The sequence below is a fragment of the Furipterus horrens genome, unplaced genomic scaffold (genome assembly GCF_987537825.1).
Source record: "Furipterus horrens unplaced genomic scaffold, mFurHor1.1.pri manual_scaffold_12, whole genome shotgun sequence".
NCBI classification, from domain to species: Eukaryota; Metazoa; Chordata; class Mammalia; order Chiroptera; family Furipteridae; genus Furipterus; species Furipterus horrens.
In genome coordinates, this window is record NW_028327182.1 from 57,529,186 (window position 1) to 57,542,022 (window position 12,837).

The 12,837-nt window shown below is 44.5% G+C and overlaps 1 protein-coding gene across 3 annotated transcripts in view; it reads right to left on the minus strand.

Moving 5' to 3' along the window:
- The window catches only part of TMTC4 (transmembrane O-mannosyltransferase targeting cadherins 4), a 77,120-nt gene that overhangs the window by 16,708 nt on the left and 47,575 nt on the right, over nucleotides 1-12,837 (minus strand). The window lies entirely within an intron of this gene.

The following is a 12,837-nucleotide window of genomic DNA, read 5'->3' on the forward strand; positions in this document are numbered from 1 at the left end:
GGGTATTGAACTGGAGACCCTTTGGTTTGCGGCTGGTGCTCAAATCACTGAGCCACATAAGCCAGAGCATCTCATGATATCTTAATGTGAGAGTATTAGGGTGGCCAACTTATTTTTTATATGTAGTATGGGAAAAGTATATTTCTAGTTGTAAATTTATTAACTTGTATTATTTTCCATATGAAGAACTGTGTATCTACTCTTGTCCCACCATGTATATCTATATTTACCCAATTAGCTATCCACCCAGAAGTAAAATTGCTAGGTCATATAGTAATACTATTTTTAACTTATGAAGAACTAAGATGGTTAATTTTATGTTCTGAGAATTTTACTTTAATTATTTTTAAAGGAGAATTAGACTAAACGAAACAGGACTCACAGATGGAAACCTAATGGATATCTTAATGTAAGGGCACTAGGGTAGGTAACTTATGGTATTTTATCAAGAGTACATGGGTTCTGAATAAATTATAAGAAAAGGATCTGGGACCTAAACTAAGGCCAGGGCAACCAAACTGCACAGACTCATGAGGACTATTATCAAAAGTATCGATCATCATAAGCTCCTTTTGGAGGCTAACAATGTAAGGGTCAATAGCAATCTCAGAAGAGATGATGCTATAGAAATTCATTCAGTTAGGTGTATTAAGTGACTAATAACAGTAACAAAAACACCAGCAGCAGGCACATCCTGAGAGAGGGCATGAGCCAGGTGCAGGGATTGGCACTGAACATGTATAGTCTCTTCTCTTCACAGCATCCCTAACAGGTAACTGCTATCACCCTCCCTTCCGAGTTAACAGACTGCTTCAGTGTTGTTGAGCATCTTACCTAAGGTTCTGGTGCTGGATTTGAATCTAGGATCCAAAGCCTGTGTTTCTTCTTACTATATCACAACTCATTTATTGCGGAGCTGGATAAAGATGAAGCTGATTACTCAAGGCGATTTCTAGACCCACTTATTCATACCATCTATTCTTCTCTTAAAGTAAAATAATGTTTCTTTTTGTGTGTTAAGGGCTGAATTGTGTCCCCTGCCCAAAATTCCTATGTTGAAGGCGTAAATCCCAGCTGTTCAGAATTTGGAGATGGAGTCTTTAAAGAAGTCATTAAGTTAAAATGAGGTTCTTAGGGTAGACCCTAACCCAATCTGTCTGATGTCCTTACAAGAAGGGAAATTTGGACACACAAAGAGACATCAGGGATGCACGCACACACAGAACAGGTCATGTGAGGACACAGCAAAAAAGGTGGCCACGTGCAAGTCAAGGAGAGAGGCCTTAGGAGAAATCAAGCTGGTCAACACATTGATGTCGGATTCTGGCCTCCAGAATTTTGAGAAAATAAATTTCTGTTGTTTAAGCCTGTGACATTTTGTTATAGCAAACTACTTTATTGTGAAATACAATAATGGTTTAAACACACTCAAGTAGCATTACATTCAAACACTTCCAAACCCCTTCTGAATATGAGCACATTCTGCCTCATCAATCTTAACCTACAGTTAGAGCACGTTTTCATAAATACTAATATTTCTGAAAGGGTAGGAAGCAGTGTGACATTCTTTAAGCACATATGTAACAGATATTTGCTTATTAACTGCCAATTTTAAAGTCCAAAATTTATTTTTACCTAATCTAACAAAAGAAATGACAAGCAGGGATACCACGGATGATAGAAACGAGTACAGTTACACAGCACACTGCATAAGTTAAACTTCCTGAACCAAATTACTCTCCATTCGTAGGTATTATCATCTTCAAATTATAGCTTCGAGACTAGTTAATGCTATGGTCAGGCACCCGTTTTAAAAAGTATGTTCTAAATGGTTTGATTTTGTTACTCCCTAAACCCCAGTCAGGAAGTGTTACTTCACCTCTGGTCCCACCCACACACAAAAGAACCAAATCTAGAGAATCCAATAGGATAGTGATGTGCTTGTAGTTCCCAGAATACAAATACAGCACTGTGGCAGTGTTGGACACCACACTCCCCAACTCCTCTGCCCCTGAGCTCCTGCTGCTTTCTTTTGTTATAGGGAAATTCTGTTTTCTCAATAAAAAGTTGAAACAAAAATTCAAGTGCCCTCTGCAGCAAAGACAGTGTTCTGTTAGACACCCTCTGCTAGACACCTGGATGGCCAGAAACCAGGAAAAAGATAAGGGAAGAAGGGCCACTCTGGAAATTCAGACTGCAGTTATTTCAATGGAACTAGTTAAAGATCTGATACAGTCCTAGAAGGCAAGCTGTTAATACTAAGAACTGGTAAGCAGGTTTCCCCAGAAGCCAGCTTTATCCTATGGGTTCTACAGAGTATTTGAACAGAAAACAGTTGCCTAGATAACGTACTGAAAACAAAACAAAATAACCCTGGCACGGTTTACTTAAAATAGTGTTTAAAGAATGAGTGGTTTTTGTTTCCATAAAAAGTAAAAGATGGAAAAAGGCCTATTTATCCTTGAACTTTCCCTCTAGTCTCTGTGATTCATATGCTGAGGCAATGAATCTGCAGAGAAGCCACAAATAAAACCAACCATGGCAACCCAATAACATGTAAATGTAAAGGGAGTCAAAGTAGTGATAATGAAAGGTACTTTAACACCAGCGCTAAAATTGGTTTTGTTTCAAATATTCTGCCAACAGTTGATATTAGACTTAAAATGTTTCAAGTACATACCTATCCTATAATCTATCCTGGGTCACTCCTTAAGGATATACCTACCTGTGGTACATGATCCTTTTCATTATTAAAAGAATTTAGAATTGTATCACGGAGTCAATTCAATCACTAATACTGAGTGCATACCACATGCAAAGGAATTTCAAACATTGACCAGGCACCAACACTAGTACCTAGATACTAAAATCATTTTTTTAAGTATATTTTATTGATTATGTTGTTACAGTGGTCCAATTATTTTTCCCTTTGCTCCTCTCTGCCCAGTACCCCCTTCCCTCCAAAATCCTACATCCCTTAGTTCATGTCCATAGGTCATGCATATAAGTTCTTTGGCTTCACCCTTTCCTATATTATTCTTAACATCCCCATGTCTATTTTTTACCAACCAATTACAGTTCTTAATCCCTGCACCATTTCTCCATTTCTCCCCCTCCCCCCTCCCAGCTGATAACTCTCCAAATGATGCCCATTTCTATGATCCTGTTCCTATTCTGGTTTCAGTTGGATTTTGTTTTTATTTTTAGATTCAGTTGTTGATAGTTGTGAGTTTGTTGTCATTTTAGTGGTCATAGTTTTGATCTTCTTTTTCTTAAGTAAGTCCCTTTGACATTTCATATAATAATAGCTTGGTGATGACGAACATCTTTAGCTTTACTTGTCATCTGCCCCTGTATTCTAAATGATAGCTTTGCTGGGTAGAGTAATCTTGGTTGTAAGTCCTTGCTTTTTATCATCTTGAATACTTTTTGCCTGCAAAGTTTCTTTTGAGAAGTCAGCTGATAGTCTTATAGGCACCCCTTTGTAGGTAACTCTCTGCTTTTCTCTTGCTACTTTTAAGATTCTCTTTATCCTGAACCTTTGGCATTTTAATTATGATGTGTTTTGGTGTGATCCTCTTTGGGTCTAGCTTGTTTGGGACTCTGTGCTTCCTGGACTTGTATGTCTATTTCCTTCACCAAATTTGGGGAGTTTTCATTCATTATTTTCTCACATAAGCTTTCAATTTCTTGTTCTTCCTCATCTCCTTCTGGTACTCCTATGGTTCAGATGTTGGCACATTTAAAGTTGTCCCAGAAATTCCTAAGTGTCTCCTCATATTTTTCAATTCTTGTTTTCCCGTTCTGTACTGGTTGACTGTTTTTTTTTTTTCATCCTTATGTTCCAAATCATTGATTTGAACCCTGGTTTCCTTCCCTTCACCATTGGTTTTGTGTGGATCTTCCTTCATTTCACTTAGCATAGCCTTCACTTCTTCTCTCATGTGTTTGCCATACTTAAGCATATCTTTAAAGCCTGTGAGCATCTTCATCACAGTGTTTTCAACTCTGTGTCTGTTAGGTTGGCTGCCTCCTCATCTGTTAGGCTGGCTATCTCCTCGTCACTTAGTTCTCCCACTGGAACCTTGATCTGTTCCCCCTTCTCTGTCTCCTCATCTTGACAGGCTCCTGTGTTTGTTTGCCTCTGTATCTTTGGTAGAGCTGTTGCAATTGTTAAGTTGTAAGGGGTGGAGCCTTAGGTACTCATCAGGAAAGGGTGACTTGTTTCACCACATGTGGCGGTGTTTGTCGGGGAGGGGTCTGAGAGGGAACAATGCCACTTGCTCAGCACTTTCCCCTTTCCCAGGCACTTCTCCCACTTCTATATGGGACTGGTGCCTCTCTAGCTGTTGCGCTGGGTGTCGTTCCCAGAGTGGGTGGGTCTGTGGATGTTCTAGGATTATGGGGCCCTTTAAACAAGCAGACTCTGCTGAGAGACTGGCAGTTTCTTCCTCTGCCCCAACCCCCATGAGTTTGCACAGTCAGAAGCAATGAGGCTTTATTGTCCCTGGTGCTGGGACTGTGAGCTGTACAGTCTGGTCTGGTGCTGGGAGTGTTCCCCAGGTGTCCCTCCTGACTTTTTAAAACATGTGACTGCACTTTTCACCAGTCTACTGCTGCCGCCGCTGCGATCACTGCTGCCACCACTGCCGCCACTGCTTCTGCTACCACCACACTGCATCCTCTCTGCCCTGACTCCGCCCATCCTACGTGTCTGGATGAGTATTTCTTCTTTATTATCTTTGTTTGTTGGACTTCCGTGCACCTTGCTTTTCTGGAACTTCTGATTGTCTCTAGTTTTGAGGTAGTTGTATTACTTCTTAGTTGTGGAGGGCGACGCAGTGTGTCTGTCTAGGCCTCCATCTTGGCCAGAAGTCCCTCAAGATGCTTCTAGATACTTAAATCTTTTGAGAAAGATGAGCCACAGTTTGTAAATCTGGGCCTAATCTACAGCCAGGTGTCAATTGCTTACTTAATATTCAAAGAACATAAAGTGGATCCCAGTACAAAAAACATATCTCCTGTAATGGAGCTGAATGACACCAGTGTCTTTCTAAATGAGAATGCTTTCCTGAAATCAACCTAGTTTTTTTTCTTTCTTTTCTTTCTTTCTTTCTTTCTTTCAGCTTGCTATTTTTTATTTGAAATGTTTGAATAAGAGTGTTAGGGGACTGGGTGAAAAAGGTGAAGAGATTGAGAAGTACAGATTGGTAGTTACTAATAGTAATGTGGATGTAAAGTAAAGTACAGGAAATACAGTCAATAATATTGTAATAAATATGTACGGTGCCAGCTGGGTACTTGAAATACCAGGCAAAACACTTTGTAAAGTATATGATTGTCTAACCACTGTGTTGTATACCTGAAACTAGTATGAAACAATGTAAACTGTAATTTAAAAAATCGTCGTTGGCAGCCGTCCGTCTCGAGAGACGATGGCGTAGCTTCTTGAGAGTTTATCTGCACCGCCGAGAATGGCTGTGCAGTCCGACTCGGGAGTGACAATCCCTGCCACACTTGTTACAGGTGAAGGCAGATGGCCGTTGTTGCTGCTGTTGACGCTGCTTCCGCCTCGATCTTTTCTGGACCGCCTCCTTGTTGCGCGCAGCCTCTGCACGTGACGTACCTTGCCTGACCGCGAGCCTCCAGGCTAGGCGGTCGTCTGCTTGAACTTCCCATGTGTTGAGATTGATGGAGCATTGTGTCATGTCCTTTTTGCAGATGTCTTTGAACCACAGTTTTGGACGCCCTGTCATCCTCTTGCCTTCTGCTAGCTGGCCGTAGAGGAGGTCTTTGGGGATATGGCCTGCATCCATTCTTTTGACATGGCCGAGCCACCTGAGGCGTCTCTCGCTAAGAACTGCATGCAAACTGCTCATGTTGGCTCGCTTCAGCACCTCGGTGTTGGGGACCTTATCCTGCCAGGCGACATGCAGGACGCGTCGCAGGCACCTCATGTGGAAGCTGTTGAGTTTCCTTTCGTGCCTTGCATAGGTGGTCCACGTCTCGCTGCCATAGAGGAGAGTGCTGAGTACGCAGGCTTGGTAGATGCGCAGTCTGGTTTTCTCAGTGAGGCTGGAATTGTTCCACGCTCGCCGGTTCAGTCTGGCCATAACTGTGGCTGCCCTGGCGATTCTCCGGTTGACCTCCAAGTCGACTGACAGAGAGCTCGAGATGGTGGACCCGAGGTAAGTGAAGTCGTTGACAACCTCCAGGGTGTACCCGTCGATGGTGATGCATGGGGGAGTCCCCGTGCCTTGAGCCATAACATTCGTCTTCGTCAGGCTGATGGCTAGTCCGAACTCCTTGCATGCGTGGGAAAGGCAAGTGACTAGCTGCTGGAGTCCCTCTTCGGAGTGTGATGTCAAAGCTGCGTCGTCGGCGAAGAGCATCTCACGGATGAGCACCTCTTTGACTTTGTTCTTGGCTCGTAGATGGGCCAGGTTGTAGAGCTTGCCATCGGATCTGGTGTGAATGAAGACACCCTCGCTGCAGTCCTTAAAGGCGTATTGGAGGAGCATGGAGAAGAAGATTCCGAACAGCGTAGGCGCGAGGACGCAGCCCTGCTTTACTCCGCTGCTGACTGGGAAGGCCTCAGAGGTTGCGCCATTGTAGGACACCGTGCTGTGCATGTTGTCGTGAAAGGACATGACCACAGCAAGCAGATGTGGTGGACAGCCAATCTTCCGTAGCAAGCTGAAGAGACTGCTTCGACTGACCAGATCAAACGCCTTCGTGAGGTCGATAAAGGCGAGGTAGAGTGGTTTATGCTGCTCGTGACACTTCTCCTGCAGCTGGCGTAGGGAGAAGATCATGTCCACTGTTGAACGGCCAGCTCTGAAGCCACACTGGGACTCTGGGTAGACGCGGGAAGCAAGGGTCTGCAGGCGGGCAAGAGCGACCCGGGCAAATACTTTGCCGACGACGCTGAGGAGAGAGATGCCCCGGTAGTTGTTGCAGTCGCTGCGGTCTCCTTTGTTCTTGTACATGGTGATAATGTTGGCGTCTCTCATATCCTGGGGGATGTAACCCTCCTTCCAGCAGCGACAGAGTAGATGGTGGAGTGGCTGTAGCAGGACTGGTTTCCCGCTCTTTAGGATTTCTGGAGGGATTCCGTCGCTTCCTGGTGCTTTCCCGCAAGCGAGGCGGTCGATGGCTTTGCTGAGCTCTGCCGCAGTAGGTGGGGTGTCTAGCTCCTCCATGACTGGTAGGTCTGGGATGGCGTTAAGAGCAGTGTCTGTTACGGTGTTCTTCGTTGCGTACAGCTCGAGGTAGTGCTCGGTCCACCGCCGCATTTGCTGTTCCTGGTCAGTGATGACCTCACCTGTCTTGGACTTAAGGGGGGCGATCTTGGAGGGGATTGGGCCTATTGCCTTCTTGATACCCTCATACATTCCTCGTGCGTTGCCTATATCGGTGGCTTCCTGAATGCTTCTGCACAGGTTTAGCCAATAGGTGTTGGCACAGTGGCGGGCGGTCTTCTGGACTTTGTTCCTGGCAGCCCGTAGAGCTTGAAGTGTACTGGGAGTGGGCGTGACCTTGTAAGCCAGTAGGGCCTTCCTCTTAGCCTCGATCACGGGTTCCATTTCTTCCCAGTGAGCCTCGTACCAGTCAGCGTTCTTCCGCTCTTTCTTCCCGTAAGCAATAATGGCGGAGTTGTATATGGCGTCGCGGAGACGTGGCCAATTGGATTCGATAATGTCATCTGCCGCCACTCCCTCGCCGAGTGCATCTTCCATCTTGTTGATGAATTGCTGGGTCTTAACTGGGTTGCTGGCACAACTGGTGTTGATGCGTGGGCGACCCTTCATCTTGGAGTGGTGCAACCTCTTCGGCGTTATGCGCACCTTGCTTACCACGAGGGCATGGTCCGTGTCGCAGTCTGCACTGTGGTAGCTGCGGGTGAGGAGGGTGCTGCCAATATCCGTTCTTCTGGTGATGACGAGGTCAAGCTGGTGCCAATGGCGGGAGCGGGGGTGCCTCCATGACACCTGGTGGATCTCTTTGCACTTGAAGAATGTGTTTGTCACGCACAGGCCGTGGTGACACGAAAGCTCAAGCAGTCGCTGACCATTCTCATTGATCTTTCCTCTCCCAAAGTTTCCAAGGCAGGTGGGCCAGGCCATGTGGTCGGCTCCTACTCTTGCGTTGAAGTCTCCAAGGAGATAGAGAGCGTTACTTCTGGGGATCTTGGATAACGCTTCGTCCAGTGCATGGTAGAACTGTTCTTTCTCTTCGATGGTGGCGCAGAGGGTTGGGGCGTACGCGCTAAGAATGCTGACTGGGCCGAAAGTTGTTGACAATCGGAGGGTAAGTAATCTCTCTGTGCCTCCTGTGGGTGGCTCTGTGGAGTTAACAAGCGTGTTCTTCACACGCTTTAAATAAAAATATTTAAAAATATTTTTAAAGAAATGTTTGCATACATATTTATAACTAAAGTTAGTTTATAATTTTTCCCTTTTTTATATGTCTTGTGCAATATTAAAATCAAAATTATGTCTATAAAATTAGATTAGATTTCCCTTGTTTTCAGTTGTTTTTAATTATTCATATAACAAGAGCCACTCCTTAAATATCTGATGAGATTCTCCTGTATTTCTTTACCCAGCTACTTGTCAAAAAATGAAAGACTATTTTATTACATCTTAATTTACAGTGGTAAGTAAAAAAAAAAAAAAAGTCTCCATTTTGCTCATACTAAATGGTACGACTAAAAAAAATTCTTAGAAAGAACCATTTCGACTTCCGGTCAAGATGGAAGCATAGGTAGACATGCTTTGCCTCCTCACACAACCAAAATAAGAATTACAACTAAATTTCAAAACAAATAACACCCAGAACTGTCAGAAAATAGAACTGTATGGAAGTCTGACAACCAAGGATTTAAAGAGCCACATTCATCCATTTACACGGAGTCTAAGAAGCTCTACCTAATACACAGAAACAAACACAGGAAGGCTGCCAAACTGAGGAGACAAAGAAGTATGGCCCAAATGAAAGACCAGAACAAAACCCCAGAAAAAGAACTAAAGGATATGGAGATAGCCAACATATCAGATGCAGAGTTCAAAACACTGGTGATCAATATGCTCAAGAAACTCATTGAGTATGGCAACAATATAAAGGAAGAAATGAAGGTTACACTGAGTGAAATAAAGAAAAACCTACAGGGGACCAATAGTGAAAGGAAGGAAGCAGAGATTCAAATCAATAATTTAGAACATAAGGAAGAAATAAGCATTCAACCAGAACAGAAAGGAGAAAGAAAAATTAAAAAAAAAAAAAAAAAAGATAGTATAAGAAGACTGGGACATCTCCAAATGTGCCCACATATGATTCATAAGATGCCAGAAGGAGAAAAGGAAGGGCAAGAAACTGAAAACTTATTTGAAAAAATAATGAAAAGAAAAACTGCTCAAATTTGGTGAAGGAAATAGACATACAAGTCCAGGAAAAACAGACTCACAAACAAGTTAGACCCAAAGAGGACCACACCAAGACACATCATAATTAAAATGCCAAAGGTGAAAGATAAAGAGAGAATCTTAAAAGCATCAAGAGAAAAGAAGATAGTTACCTACAAAGGAGTTCCCATAAGACTATCATTTGATTTCTCAAAAGAAACTTTGCAGGCAAGAAGGGACTGACAAGAAGTTTTCAGTGTGATGAAAAGCAAGGACTACAGCCAAGATTTCTCTACACAGCAAAGCTATCATTTAGAATGGAAGGGCAGATAAAGTGCTTCCCTGACAAGGTAAAGCTAAAGGAGTTCATCATCACCAAGACATTATTACAGGAAATGTTAAAGGGACTTAGTTAAGAAAAAAAAGAAGATCAAAACTATGAACATTAAATAAATTCTCAATTGTCAGCAACTGAATAGAAAACAAAACAAAACAAAACAAATAAGCAAACAACTAGAACAGGAACAGAATCATAGGTACGGAGAGCATGTGGAGGGTTATCAGCTGGGAGGGGGAAGGGGGTAATGGGGAAATGGTGTAGGGATAAGGAAGCATAATTGGCAGGTACAAAATAGACAGATGGATGTTAGAATAGTATAGGAAATGCAGAAGCCAAAGAACTTATATGCACGACCCATGGACATGATATAAGGTGGGGGGAGATTGCTGGAGGGGAGGGGGGGTACCGGGCAGAGGGGGTCAAAAGGAAAAAAAATGGGACTACTGTAATAACATAATCAACACAATATACTTTTAAAAAAGTATAAGGTCTTGGACTTCAGGCCAAGATGGAGGCATAGACAGACATGCTACGTCTCCCTCCACAACTAAGAAGAAATACAACTACCTCAAAACTAGAAACAACCAGAAGTTCCAGAAAATCAAACTGCATGGAAGTCCAACAAACAAAGATATAAAGAAGAAATACTCATCCGGACAGATAGGAGAGGCAGAGCCGGGGTGGAGAGGACACGGTGTGGTGATGGCAGTAGCAGCGGCAGCAGCAGGACTAAGGAAAGCACAGTTAAACATTTTAAAAAGTCAGGAGGGACACCTGTGGAGTGTTCCCAGCTCCTCACCAGACGACACAGCTCACTGTCCTAGCACAGGGAAAAATCAAGCCTAATTGTATTTGACTGTGAAAACTTGTGGGGCCTGGGGCTGAGGCAGAACTGCCAGTCTCTCAGCAGAGTCCGCTTGTTTAAAGGGCCCCCACAGTCCTAGTACGTCCACAGACCCAACCACTCTGGGAACAACGGCCGAGGCACCAGCCAGAGAGGCACCAGTCCCATACGGAAGTGGGAGAGGTGCCTGGAAAAGAGGTGAGTGCTGGGAAAGTAGCACTGTTTCTTCTCAGACACCTTCCCCACATACAATGCCACAACGTGGTTTAACAGGTCGCCCTGTACTGACAAATCCCTAAGGCTCCATCCCTCACAATGTAACAGGAATGACAGCTCTACCTAAGACACAGAGGCAAACACACACAGGAGACTTCCAGCCAAGATGGAGGCCTAGACTGACACGCTGTCTCCCTCCACAACTAAGAAGGAATCGTCGTCGTCGGCAGCCGTCCGTCTCGAGAGACGATGGTGTAGCTTCTTAAGAGTCTATCTGTACCGCCGAGAATGGCTGTGCAGTCCGACTCGGGAGTGACACGGTATCTGTCTCCTCCCGTGTTGAATCGACATCTTACCATGACGCTGGAGTGTCCTCTCCAGTGAAGCTGAAGCTACAGAGCCTGGGCAGGGTGATATGGAGGGTCTGCTGTTGCCCATGCAGCAGACCCCCCCTCTCTTCGCAGCTGAAGGGTCCAAGGGAAAGACGGAGTCAATACAGCTTGGCTTCAGGTGCGCCGCAGGAGTTGCCGGTGTTGACTACAACGTCAAACCGCCTTAGGGACTCCGGCTCCGGATTTTCTGTCGGGGTTTACTCCCTTAGCCTTTCCCCTGAAGAGGTATGCCGCAAGGCAGCGGAGGTTTTTTGGAGTCAGAGTTTTCCTTCTCTGATGTGCCCTGACTGGAAGATCGAACCAGCGACACTTAGCTCGCAGGCCGACGCTCAATCCACTGAGCCAAACCAGCCAGGGGTAAGAAGGAATACAACTACTGCAAAACCATAAATAACCAGAAGTTCCAGAAAATAAACGGAAGTCCAACATATGAAGTTATAAAGAAGTGGTGCTCATCCAGACGTGTAGGAGGGTCCAAGCCGGGGTGGAGAGGTCAAGCTGTGCTGGCAGCGGCAGCAGCAGCGGCACAGCGGTAAGTACAGACACCCATATTTAAGGGGAAGCGAGAAGCTCCTGGGGAGCATCCCCAACTGCAGACCAGATCCAACAGCTTGCGATTCCAACGGTGGAGAAGGCAGACCTCCATTGCCTTGGACTATGAGGCCTGGAAGGGGTGGGGATGGAGGAGGAGGAGGCTCCCGGTCTCTCAGTGAAGAGTGAACGGCAGGAATCCATCTTGGAACACCACCTCCACAGAAAACACCACAGTGTGGTGAGAAGGGTCGCCCGGCTGTGATGAGTGCACAGGGATCCACCCCCTATAGTGTAGGAGGTGTGACAGCCCCGACCAGGAAGCAAAGGTAAACACAAAACTGTCAGGATGGCACAGATCATGATAGAGATCCCGGTGACACAGCTGACCAGAGAGCAAATATCTAATCTAACAAAGCAGCAGATAGGAAATCTTTCTGAGGCACAGTTCAGAGCTTTGGTTATAAGAATGCTTACAGACGTAACAGCAGATCTTAAACAAGATGGGGAAGGAATGAAGGCTAGTCCTGCTGAAATGAACAAAAACACCTACGAAACTAGTGGTGAGGGAAAGAAAACCAGGGATCAAATCAACAAATTGGAACATACGGAAGGAACAAACAGTCAACCAGTGCAGAAAGAGGAAACAAGAAGTGAGGAAAATGAGGAGAGGCTCAGAAACCTATGGGACAGCTTAAGTGGGCCAACATCCGAATCATAGGGTTGCCAGAAGGTGAAGAAGAGCAACTAGAAATTGAAAAATTATGTGAAAAAATAATGAAGCAGAACTTCCCTAACTTGGGGAAGGAAATAGACTTGCAGGACAGAAATCACAGAGAGTTCCAAAAAAACTGGACCCAGGGAGAACCACACCAAGACACATTATAATCAAAATGTCAAAAATTAAGGATAAACAGAGAATCTTGAAAACAAGAGAGAAGAAGAAAATTATATACAAAGGGGTCCCAAATAAGACTATCAATTGATTTCTCAAAAGAAACTCTGCAGGCAAGAGGGACTGGCAAGAAATATTCAAAGGAATTAAAAGCAAAAACCTACAACCACGAGTACTCTATCCAGTGAAGCTGTCATTCAGAATAGAAGGGCAAA